Source organism: Miniopterus natalensis, chromosome 11, assembly GCF_054644295.1.
Source record: "Miniopterus natalensis isolate mMinNat1 chromosome 11, mMinNat1.hap1, whole genome shotgun sequence".
Classification (NCBI taxonomy): Eukaryota; Metazoa; Chordata; class Mammalia; order Chiroptera; family Miniopteridae; genus Miniopterus; species Miniopterus natalensis.
The window spans coordinates 75,969,439-75,979,817 of NC_142091.1; the positions used below are offsets into that span (position 1 = coordinate 75,969,439).

Here is a 10,379-nt window from a genome sequence, read left to right on the forward strand (position 1 = left end):
ACAGCCCTCAGGCCTGTGTGCAGGGAGCGGCGTGGGGGTCTGAAGGCCACGCCCTCGGGGCCGGGCGCGAGGCGCTGTCCTGGGCGCTGCCGCGGCCCTTCGTGCCCCCCTCCCTGAGCCCCGTGGGGGGCGAAGCCGCCGCCCTTCGTGCCCCCCTCCCTGAGCCCCGTGGGGGGCGCTGCCGCGGCCCTTCGTGCCCCCCTCCCTGAGCCCCGTGGGGGGCGCTGCCGCGGCCCTTCGTGCCCCCCCCCGATGTGGGGGGCGCTGTCGCCCCACCCAGGGTGTCAGCCCCCGGCTCCGTGGAGCGTGCGCAGCAGCTGCGTGGCGAGGGCTCGGGGCAGAAGGGGACAGGAGGGAGCCCGAGGCAGGTGGCAGCGCCCTGGGGGGCACAGAGGGCGGCAGAGAAGACCGTCGTTCAGAAACGGGCGTCGCCCCCCGGGCGTGGCTCAGCGGGTGAGCGTCGCCCCGTGACCCAGGAGGTCAGGTTCCCTCCGGTCAGGGCACAGGCCCGGGCTGGGGCGTGCAGGAGGCAGCCGACCAAGGACTCGTCGTCGATGTTTCCCTCCCGTTCTCTGAAATCAATACAAACGTTAAAAGAAAGAAAATTAAAAGAAAAGGGGGAGGTGTCCCCCGCGAAGCCCCAGATGCTAAACACGCCGGGGGCAGGGCCTTGGGTACCTTGCTCGGTGCCCCCCTAATGTGCAGTGAGGCCCCGAGACCCACAGCCCCGTGGGGACAGTCACCCTCCGCGGGCACCCGAAGGGAAAGCGGGCGCGTCCTGCCCAGTGCCCGCAGCGAGAGCACTAGGGAAGCGCCAGCGTCCGCCGGCCCCTGCGCAACCCGCGACACGCCCGGGGGGAGCCAAGCCCCAGGTGGGCTGGTTCACGGCTCGCCTCCTGGCCCTGGGCGATTGGTCAAAAGCCATGTCAGCTGGGCCAATCAGGGACTGGCATTCCTTTACCAGCCATGATTGGCCCACACAGGGCACGTGACCAGCGGGCTTTGCCAGCCTTGATTGGCCCATTTGGGACGCGTGACCAGCGGGCTTTGCCAGCCTTAATTGGCCCATTTGGGACGCGTGACCAGCGGGCTTTGCCGGTCTTGATTGGCCCATTTGGGACGCGTGACCAGCGGGTTTTGCCAGCCTTGATTGTCCCATTTGGGACGCGTGACAAGCGGGCTTTGCCAGCCTTGATTGGCCCATTTGGGACGCGTGACCAGCGGGCTTTGCCAGCCTTGATTGGCCCATTTGGGACGCGTGACAAGCGGGCTTTGCCAGCTTTGATTGGCCCATTTGGGACGCGTGACCAGCGGGCTTTGCCAGCCTTAATTGGCCCATTTGGGACGCGTGACAAGCGGGCTTTGCCAGCCTTGATTGGCCCATTTGGGACGCGTGACAAGCGGGCTTTGCCCGCCTTGATTGGCCCATTTGGGACGCGTGACCAGCGGGCTTTGCCAGCCTTAATTGGCCCATTTGGGACGCGTGACCAGCGGGCTTTGCCGGTCTTGATTGGCCCATTGGGTGCACGTGACCCTGAGTGGCGGCCGGGCGGGCGCGGGCGAGGCGAGGAGCTGGGGTGCTGGGAGGCGGGCGCTGGGTCCCCGCGGGAGCCCGTCCAGCGCTGCTGGGCCGTTGGTGGGCAGGGTGGGCGCCGCGGACGCCCGGCTGGACCCTGTGCACTTCGCGCCCCGTTTTCGGACCTCTGACCCCTCATAGCCCCGGCAGCGGCCCTGGTGCTCCCCGGGGGCCCACAGAGCCGGCGAGGGCGCCGCGCACCCGAGGGCGCCTGGTTCCAGAAGCCGGGGACTGAGGTACGTGCCCCCAGCCCCAGCTCCAGCCCCAGCCCCGGGAGGCGCACCCCGGGGGGTGGGGATAACCCGTGAGCAAGGTAACCAGCCAGGGCGAGGTGCCCGTAAGCGCCACGGAGAAGGGGGGATGCGGGGCGACGGTGCCGGTGCCGGTCCGGGTGCGGGGGAGCCGGGCTGGAGCGCGGGCGCAGAGGGGCAGCGCGGGCGGTGGGTGCGGGGCGAGTGCCAGCGGCGAGGCCTGTGCCCCCCCCCCCCCGCGAACCCCGCGAACCCCGCGCTCTACCGGGTCAAAGCCGGTCCCCGTGTGCCCGGCGGCTGGGGCTGGGCTCTCCCGCGAGCCTGGGCGCTGCGGCTTCGGCCGCGTGGTCCCCCGTCCCCCCAGCGGGTTCCCAGGCCTGTCTGTGGGGAGCTTCGTGCGCCCCGGAGACGCTCCTGCTTGGAGTCGGAGCCTTGTTTTCGGCTTGTCCAGAGCACGGCCCCGACCCGGAGGGAGCTGCTCTGCCGCGGGCCCTGGGCCGAGCCGAGCGCCTCGGAGCCGGCTGGGCCGCTCGCTGGCCTCTGTACCCAGGAGGTCCCTGTTGACTGCAGGGGGCTGGAGGCTGTGGGAGAAAGCGCCAGGCATCGAGGTCAGGCTGCGGCTGCAGCAGGGCTGGGCCCTGGCTCCTGAGGCCACCGAGAACTGAGTTGGGAGGCTCAGGGTGGCCGGGTGCGCGGGAGGGAGTGTCCCGGGAGGCCGCTCTGGCCCCTCGCCGAGGACTCTGCCTGTAGGGCCATGGGTTCAAGCCACCTGCAGGTCACAGGAGCCGGCATCTGGTTCCTCTGAGCCTCAGCAGTAAAGGGCATCATCGCCTCTGTGGTCCTTAAGCAGGTGCCACCCGTCCCGTCTCTGAGCCGTGGGGCATGTTGCAAATATCAAGTCTTTGCTCTGTGACAACCTGGGACCCCTGAGCCCCGGCTTCCCGGACCCTGATCTCAGATGACTGGCGGAAACGCAGGGGTCCATAGCCCGGCAGACTGGACCGGCAGCACTGCCGAGCAGCATGAGCAAAGTCGGTTCCTCGCTCCCTTCACACCGTTTGGCAGAAGAGCCCAAAGACACGCGGGTAAGCAGCACATGGCATCTGCCCTGCCTCTGGAAACGCCACGGCCTGCTTGCTGAGGTGTCCTAGGAGGATGGGGGGGAGGGGGCCTGCAGACCTGCTGAGTTGCCCTAGATTCACTGTTGCTGTGACCGTCCTAGTCCCATGGGCAGAGCTGCTGTCTTGACACGCTCGCTACACTCCGGATGCATCTGAGATGCCAAGGGCTGCTCGGGAAGCTCACCACCCAGTGCTCAGTAAATGGAGCGTGATGGCCTGGAGACAGACAACCTGGGATTCCCGGGCCCTGGCTTCCCCGACCCCAGATGAGAATTGGACTGATGGGACTTCTTAACTTGTTTTTTCTTACAGGAAAAACAGACTCTGTGTCGCCACTCCTTTAACTTAGGGAAACTGGAAATAGTTCTTCTGGGATGAGTGGCCTCAATCACTCAAAGCAAACGTTTTGTTTTTAACAAAATGTGGAAATGATCAATACTGCCAGCTCAGTCAGCATTGCCAGCAAGGACCACTGGGGGGCAACACAGCGGTGGGGACGTGGGCCTGAAAGCCCCGACTCCTGCCAGGCTGACCTTTCTCTTTTCCGTGGAAATTCCCAAACAGGATCTGTATTTTAACTAAATCAAAATACTGAAGATAATATAGTAGAGAGCACTCTTAATTAATTGATAACACAGTCTTATTTCAATGTTCTTTTTATTTTTTAACTTAAGTGACTGTGTGGCCCACAGTCTTAGGATGAAAAAGGCTAGGTCCTCTCGACATTTAATTTCTCACGTCGCTTTCGGCCTCACGCTGTGCATCGCAGTGGGCTTCTCAGTCCAGAAAAGAAGGCACATGACTATCGTATCTGCTACATCAGTACATTGCAGATATATTTACCCTTCCATGAAATATACAGCATTGGATACAATATGGTTTTATGCAGGTCAGGTTCAAAACACCCAAGGCACACACTTTTTTTCCGTTTTTGTTTTTTTTGTTTCTGTGTTTATTTGAAGGCTCGTATGAAAGTTTCAGAGTTGCCAGCGACACAGTTTCCCGAGTAGAAGCAGCGGACAGTGACTGCTGTGATTTTAAACATAAAACGGTAGAGACGCGGCGTGTGGAAACGTGTTACAGGAATGGTAAAGGAACAGAACCACCAGTACAGCCTGGATTGGAAATGGAAGTGATCAGATTTGCTGGAGTCCCAGAAACAAGTTTGCAAACTACCTGGTTCCCGGCCAAGCATGGGCAGTCCTGTGTTCATGCAGCTGCTGTGGTCACCCAGCCACTTGGAACTGTCACCCACGTGTGTGTGTACGTGGATTTCTACAAATATGGAAAGACATTCCAGTTCACTGGTGATTAAAATGCCTCCAAGTACAAGAAAGTCTTCCAATAATGTTTTTCTTAATAAGACAAACAGGTACATTTATCTAGGTGAGGTCTGGAGGGAAACCGTTTTGAAGTTGGGGGTGGTGGTGAAGCTCTGGGGAAAACCACCGAGGCAGGAGGACTATGGGAGGGTGACCCCGACAGGTACATGGAATGGGACTTTTCATGAACAAAGAAACTGGAGAATGTGCCGAAATAGAAGAAAGTTTCAGGACCCAAGACAGGTTTTCACTGATGAGGCTGAAGAAGAGGTTCACTGTTTATGAAATACTCTCCCTGGCAGCGGAAGGGGCAGCCCATGTCTTCCCGGCTCAGTTCTTTGCCCCAAGCCTTCGTGCGTGCTTGCTAACCAAAACGTCGCCGGCTCTATGGCAGCCGGAGTGGCTGCCTGTTCTGCAGGCCTCTGACAGCAAGGCAGGCAGGCTGTGGGTGTGGGGCACCTCTACTCCAGGAGATGCAAACCTGGCTCACCCCCGACACCCCTGCTTCCGTCCAGCACAGAAGGAAGGCTCCTCAGCCCTGTGACGGCAGTGCCCACAGGAGTCTACGTCGACACCTACACGGTTCTGAAACACACGTTTCCATCTGCGTGCCGAGGACCCTGTGAGGGAGTGGAACCCAGGTGACTAGCCCACTGAGAGGAGAGTCGCTCTGGTCAGTTTCAGAGGTCAGGTGGCTACAGTGTCCGAATAACCTGCATTAGGTTGCGAGCTTGGCAGCCGGTGTTTGAGCCAGTCCCCGCTGTTTGCAATCAGGACCACGACCTTAGTGCAATAGTATGTTTATTTTTTACAGTAATTTGGTTGCCATACAAGAGATTTAAGGGTTGGGAGAGAGTGCAAATGACAGGAGCTTGTTTTTTTTTGTTTTGTTTTGTTTTTAATAAAGTCTAAAAAAAAAAGCACAAAAGTAACAGTAACATAGAGAATGCGAACACATTATACAAACTGTAGTGTGAAACAGATTCGTTTCTAAAAAACAAAAAAAAATTGGTCAATGGGAAAAAAATTGGTATTTGTGGCCCACACAAAAAAAGCCATCGCCAGGTCACCTGGGCGATGCTCATAACTCAGAAAAATCACCATTTTATTAACTAAAGTACCACAAATAATTTACTCTTTGATATGTAGAATTCGGCAAATCAGCAGTCACACGAGTCATTTTTATAGTATGTGTATAAACTGAAAGTGTGCAGACACCCTGGAGGAGGGTCCAATTTACATCTCGAGAGGTTTTGGTTTGTGTACACAACATTACAGAAACTAGGTGTGTAAATGCAATTTATTTAAATTACAGTATATAACAAAAGTTGATCTTAAAACCTGGATAGTATTCACATGGTCCTGTGAGCAGTTTGACATTGTTCCACTGTGAGGGAGGGCGAGGAGTAGGGCCTGGTCCTGGTGGTCCCGCAGGGGGACAGTGGGGAACGAGGGGCTATTGCTTTTGGGAGCAGAATCACCAAGTGGGGGCATTTTGGCAATAGGGCCTCTCGTTGGTCAGTGCAGGTGCTGACGGGCCCTGTGACTTGGCTATAGTGGGACAGTGTGAAAATAAGTGGTTCCCTAGGCTCTTTACTCTCAGTCTTGCTTCTGGTGAGCCGCACGTGGCGCGATGTGTCGTTAAGAGGGGGAGTGTGGCCCACCCTTGCTGCTTGGCCTCCTGAGTTCAGTGAACCTACAGCCAGCCACAGGGTAGGGATCCAGTCTACCGGCGGTTCCCTCCCCTCCCACCCTGTCAGCGTTTCCCATGGCACCAAGCACAGGTGGTTGCAAATGGCAAAGGAAAGGAAAGCGTGAGCTGGCAGGACCGTGTCACCAAATGGAAGACAGGACGGCCAGACCACCATCTCTACGCTTCTGATCTGCGCAACCTCGGCAGGCTGCCTTGTGTGCCTTTTGTTGACATTTCTCTAGATGGAAAACAGGAAATACATGGAACTGAAGGGCCTTAATGTTCCACTGATTTCAGGTTGGGTTGGGTCAGAGGTGAACCTGCAGGAGGTTTGGAGCAGAGAAGGGTCCCTAACCCAGTTTCTGATTCAGGGCTTGTGGCTGGAAAAGTGTGTGTTGTGTGCGCATGTGTGCACGTGTGCGCGCGTGTGCGTGTTCTGAGAAACTGCTGCATTGTGAATTGTAACCATGTTTGAAGAGATTAACTGTCCTTCGATGATGAAGTTCTAGCAAAGGTAGGAAATATAACAGCTCAGCTGGTTCAGATGCATCCAAATCAGGTTGATTACAAGGCCGTCCTCTGATGATTACCACAAAGAAATAGTGTCATCAAGTCACAAAAGTTGATTCTCTTTAGCTTTTGAGCACGAAGGCTGCCCGGGAGACCAGCCACTTCTGTTTTCCTAAAATATTGTGCTTATAAACTATCTGTACAACTATTAAACTTGCAGTAGAGAAAGATTTTAAATCGCTAAATGTTACGTGTTCGTCCTAGAGCTGTTCCAGACCTAATGAGACACTTGATTGTGAGTGTGAAGAAAAAAGGAAACAAAAGCGTGTTTATAATTAGAGATGGGCCAGGCTAGTTCTGAAATCATAAGAAAAGCCCAAAACCTTCGAGTTTCTCCCAAAAGTGGGAGAGCGAGCCGGAAGCCTGCCCGGTGACCTCCTGGGCAGTCAGAGGTATTATCACGGGGGGAGGAGCTCCAGGAGAGAGAAGGGGGCTCAAAGCCTGGCAGGGGGAGGCTGGCAGCCCAGGGACCTCCCCGCTCTCCCTCCGTTTATCTGCTCTGCACCCTTACCTTGCAGCCCACCTTCTGCTCTCACCCTGGGCCCTGCCCTACCCTCGGAGTTCTTATAAAAACCTGTGGTACTATTAAGACAAGCTGGTGGGGTTCCTGGACAGAGGGAAAGCGGGGAAAGCCTGAAGTACCGTCCTCCCTGGCCTCCAAGAGCAAAGAGGCCATCTAAGCAGACACTGGCTCACCCATGGCTGGGCTCTGCACTGAGGTGGCCATGCCCTGCCCAGCCCTGCAAGGAGCCCGGCTCCCAGCACACGGCCAACATGCACCTGTACCCGTTCTTCCCATCAGAGTGATGCTCACCGGCTCTGCTCCTGGCAGAACTCGACACACTTTCAATGAAAAATAAATCTGAAAGGCAGAGAACCCCTTCTCCCAGCCTGGGGACGGCACTCCTGCTGGATAGCTGCTCTCACCCCATGGAGGTGTGGGACCCAGGCGGCTGCGCACCACTGGTTCCCATGGCTTGGTCTCCCTTCCTCCTCAGAATCGTGACTTTGTGCTTTGACTAACTCCAGGTGACATCTGTGTGGCCACTTTGGAATTATGCTAATAGATTTGCAGAAATAAAGAAAGCAAAGCTGAGCACGATCCTGTTCAAACTCCCGCCACTGGCAAGACCCTTGGGGCCAGGGAACCGTGGCCGCGTGTCGCAGGGGGCGGGGAAGGAGCTACAAGAAAAGTTTCTACCTTTCAGGCCCAAGCAGGGCACTGGACAGACACATCTGGGCCATCTCACCGCAGCAAAGTGCAGGAAAGAAAGGAGCGAGTGAGCACTGAGTGCCACCGACCGAAGACGGGCCGTGTGCTGCCGGGAGAGCAGAGCTGGGAGGTCTCAGGAGGTATCTGGAGCACACTGGCGTCTGCCTGCAATCCCAGGCCCTGTGCAGAGCCGACCTGGCAGAGTGAGGTCACCTGCAAGCTGTGAATCTCCTTCCAAGTTAGAAAAAACCCCTCCCCGTGTCCCCTGTTGGACAGAAACAGCCCAAGAAACCCACAGAGAGAGCCAGGGGGCTGCAAGGCCTGTGCCCGGCCGCGTCACAGACACGCCCAGCATTTCTTTGGGTACCAGGAGGCAAGCCCGCGGAGTGGGTTGGTGTTCACAGACTTGCGTGGCCGTCCAGACTGTCAGCATAGGCCCATCTCTACTTATAACAAGGAGTCTAAGTCAGGAGCAGCCGCCCTTATCTGTCCAGCAGCTGTTTCAGAGCCCTTTCTATGTTCATCCTGTGCCCGACTCGAGTCACCCCGAGGTCGATCAGATCTTCCTTCTGGAGGTTTGGCAAGTGGCTGCCATCGATCTCGTTGTCCATGAAGGTCTCTTTGTGCTCGCCTAGGTTCAGGCTCTCCAGCCAGTCCGCCACATCGGGCTTAGTCCACAGGTGGACGGGCTTGGTTGTGAAAGGCTTGCTTGAGATGGGCTGTTGAAGGACCGAGGGTGACGGCGATCTGCTGCGCCCCGTGGGCGTTAGGCCGAACAGGTCCCCAGACGGGGGCTGGCTCGGGAGGCTGAAGACCTCGGAGAGGGTAGGAGAAGGGGACACGGCAGCGGCTGAGAGCGAGAGCGGGGAGGGCAGGATCTCCTTGCTCATCTCTGTGGGCGAGACCACAGGGCTGGGGGCGCGTCTTGTTCCTGAGGTCCTGCTGTCATAGTCTGGGGGCCGGCTCTGCAGGGTGATGGGTTGTGAGGTCCCAGGGCGGACCGTGAAGGTGACTGTCGTGCTCCGTGTTCCTGAGACGGTGCTCATGACCTCTGGGCTTCTGAAATGGCAACGAGAGAGAACGTCATGAGCCAGGCCACAGAGTTGGCCAGCAGGACTCAGGGGGCCCAGGAGGGGGGCAGACACCCAGGTCACACTAGAGTGTCTAGCGGGAGCCACATTGGCAGCCTCTCCCCAGGATTTGCCATGCCGGGATGGGGCGGGGGGACAGAACGCGAGGTGGAGTCAGGGGACACACCAACGCACACAGGCAGCTGCCCCCCTGGACCCCAGGCTGGGGAGCTGGATGGATGTCCTGCGCTGGGTGAGCATGCGGGCCAAGAGGAGCCCTGCCCCCTGCTGGGACTGTCTGGTGACCTGGATACTGTAGGAGGAAACGGCACCTTGGGCCCTCATCTCAGCAAACGGAAGGAAGAGCAGAGCTCCCCCTCTCTGCAGGGCAGGCACCTGCAGGCTGGCCCTGCCCGGCACCTGGGAGCCCCACGGGTACCTGGGGGCACTCAGAGTTTGAACAAGGAAAGTTGGGCAAGTTCAGGTGGAGCCCGGCGCTGGCTGCCTTGCTGCAGAAGGAGGCAGGTGCTGTGTGGACCAGCCGCGCCCAGAGCCTCTGAGGGGCCCGCTGGTAGGACGCAGGCTCCTCACCAGGCATCTGAAAGGAGCCGTGTCCCTGCTCGGGGGCTGGGGTGGGACAGACTCGGCTCTTCAGCCCTCATGGGGCTTACAGAGATGGCTGGGTGGCTCCCAAGGGCAGTCGCCTCTCAGTGCCAGGGGAGCGTCTGGCCTGCACACTCACCACACGGACAGCCTTTCATACACGGCACCCACAGGCCCATGCAGGCTTCACAGCCATGTGGAGGAGGGAAGCGGGTTGTGCTCGTCTCTGCTGTCCCCAGACCGAGGCCTGTCGTCCCTGCACCGTGAGGAAACCCAGCCACTGGGGTGGTGAGAGCAGGGCCGTGCCTCTTGCCTTTGGGGCTCATTCGCATGAGTGTGGACAGGCCACCCGCCCCTTCTGGAAGGAGCCGCCCTGCCATGGTCCCCTCCCCAGGAGCCGGCCTGGAGGCGCATGTTTGAGTCCTGGCTCCGCCACAGGGCCGCTCAGGCACGATCTTAGCATCTCGTGTCCCCACGTGGCGATGCTTCGCTCCCTCTTAAATGGTGGGATGGGGGTGCTGTGTTCTGGAGGCAGGGAGAGCTGCACAGGTGCCAACACCATGACTGGCAGCGAGAATGTGGCCACAGCGTCTGAGGGACAGGGTCAAGGGCGAGAGGAGGGCTGTAGGGACTGACGGGAGCAAGCTGGACACGGGCCATCTGCCTGCTCCCCAGCCTGTCTGCTGCTGAGAGTTTCCTGTGCCATATATATATATGTGTGCGTGAGAAATCACCCACCTGTGCCCCAGGAGCCTCTGAGCCTGTGACAGTCCCCCACCTGATGGTCACTGTCATCGAGTATGAACATCCCATGTGAGGAGGCAGCCGACCTGGAGCCGGACTGTGCCAGGAGGACAAGCTTTGGTCCCGTCATAGGAGAGGCCTCCCAGGACAGGTGCTACCCTGGCAGGGATGCCCATCGCCCACACAAGGTGCATTTGCAGTGTTCTGGAGGGCCAG

The 10,379-nt window shown here is 58.4% G+C and overlaps 1 pseudogene; it reads right to left on the minus strand.

Moving 5' to 3' along the window:
* Positions 1 to 5,998: 5,998 nt before the first annotated feature.
* Positions 5,999 to 8,852, minus strand: LOC148092121 (SH3 and multiple ankyrin repeat domains protein 2 pseudogene; annotated as a pseudogene).
* Between the last annotated feature and the right edge of the window lie 1,527 nt (positions 8,853 to 10,379).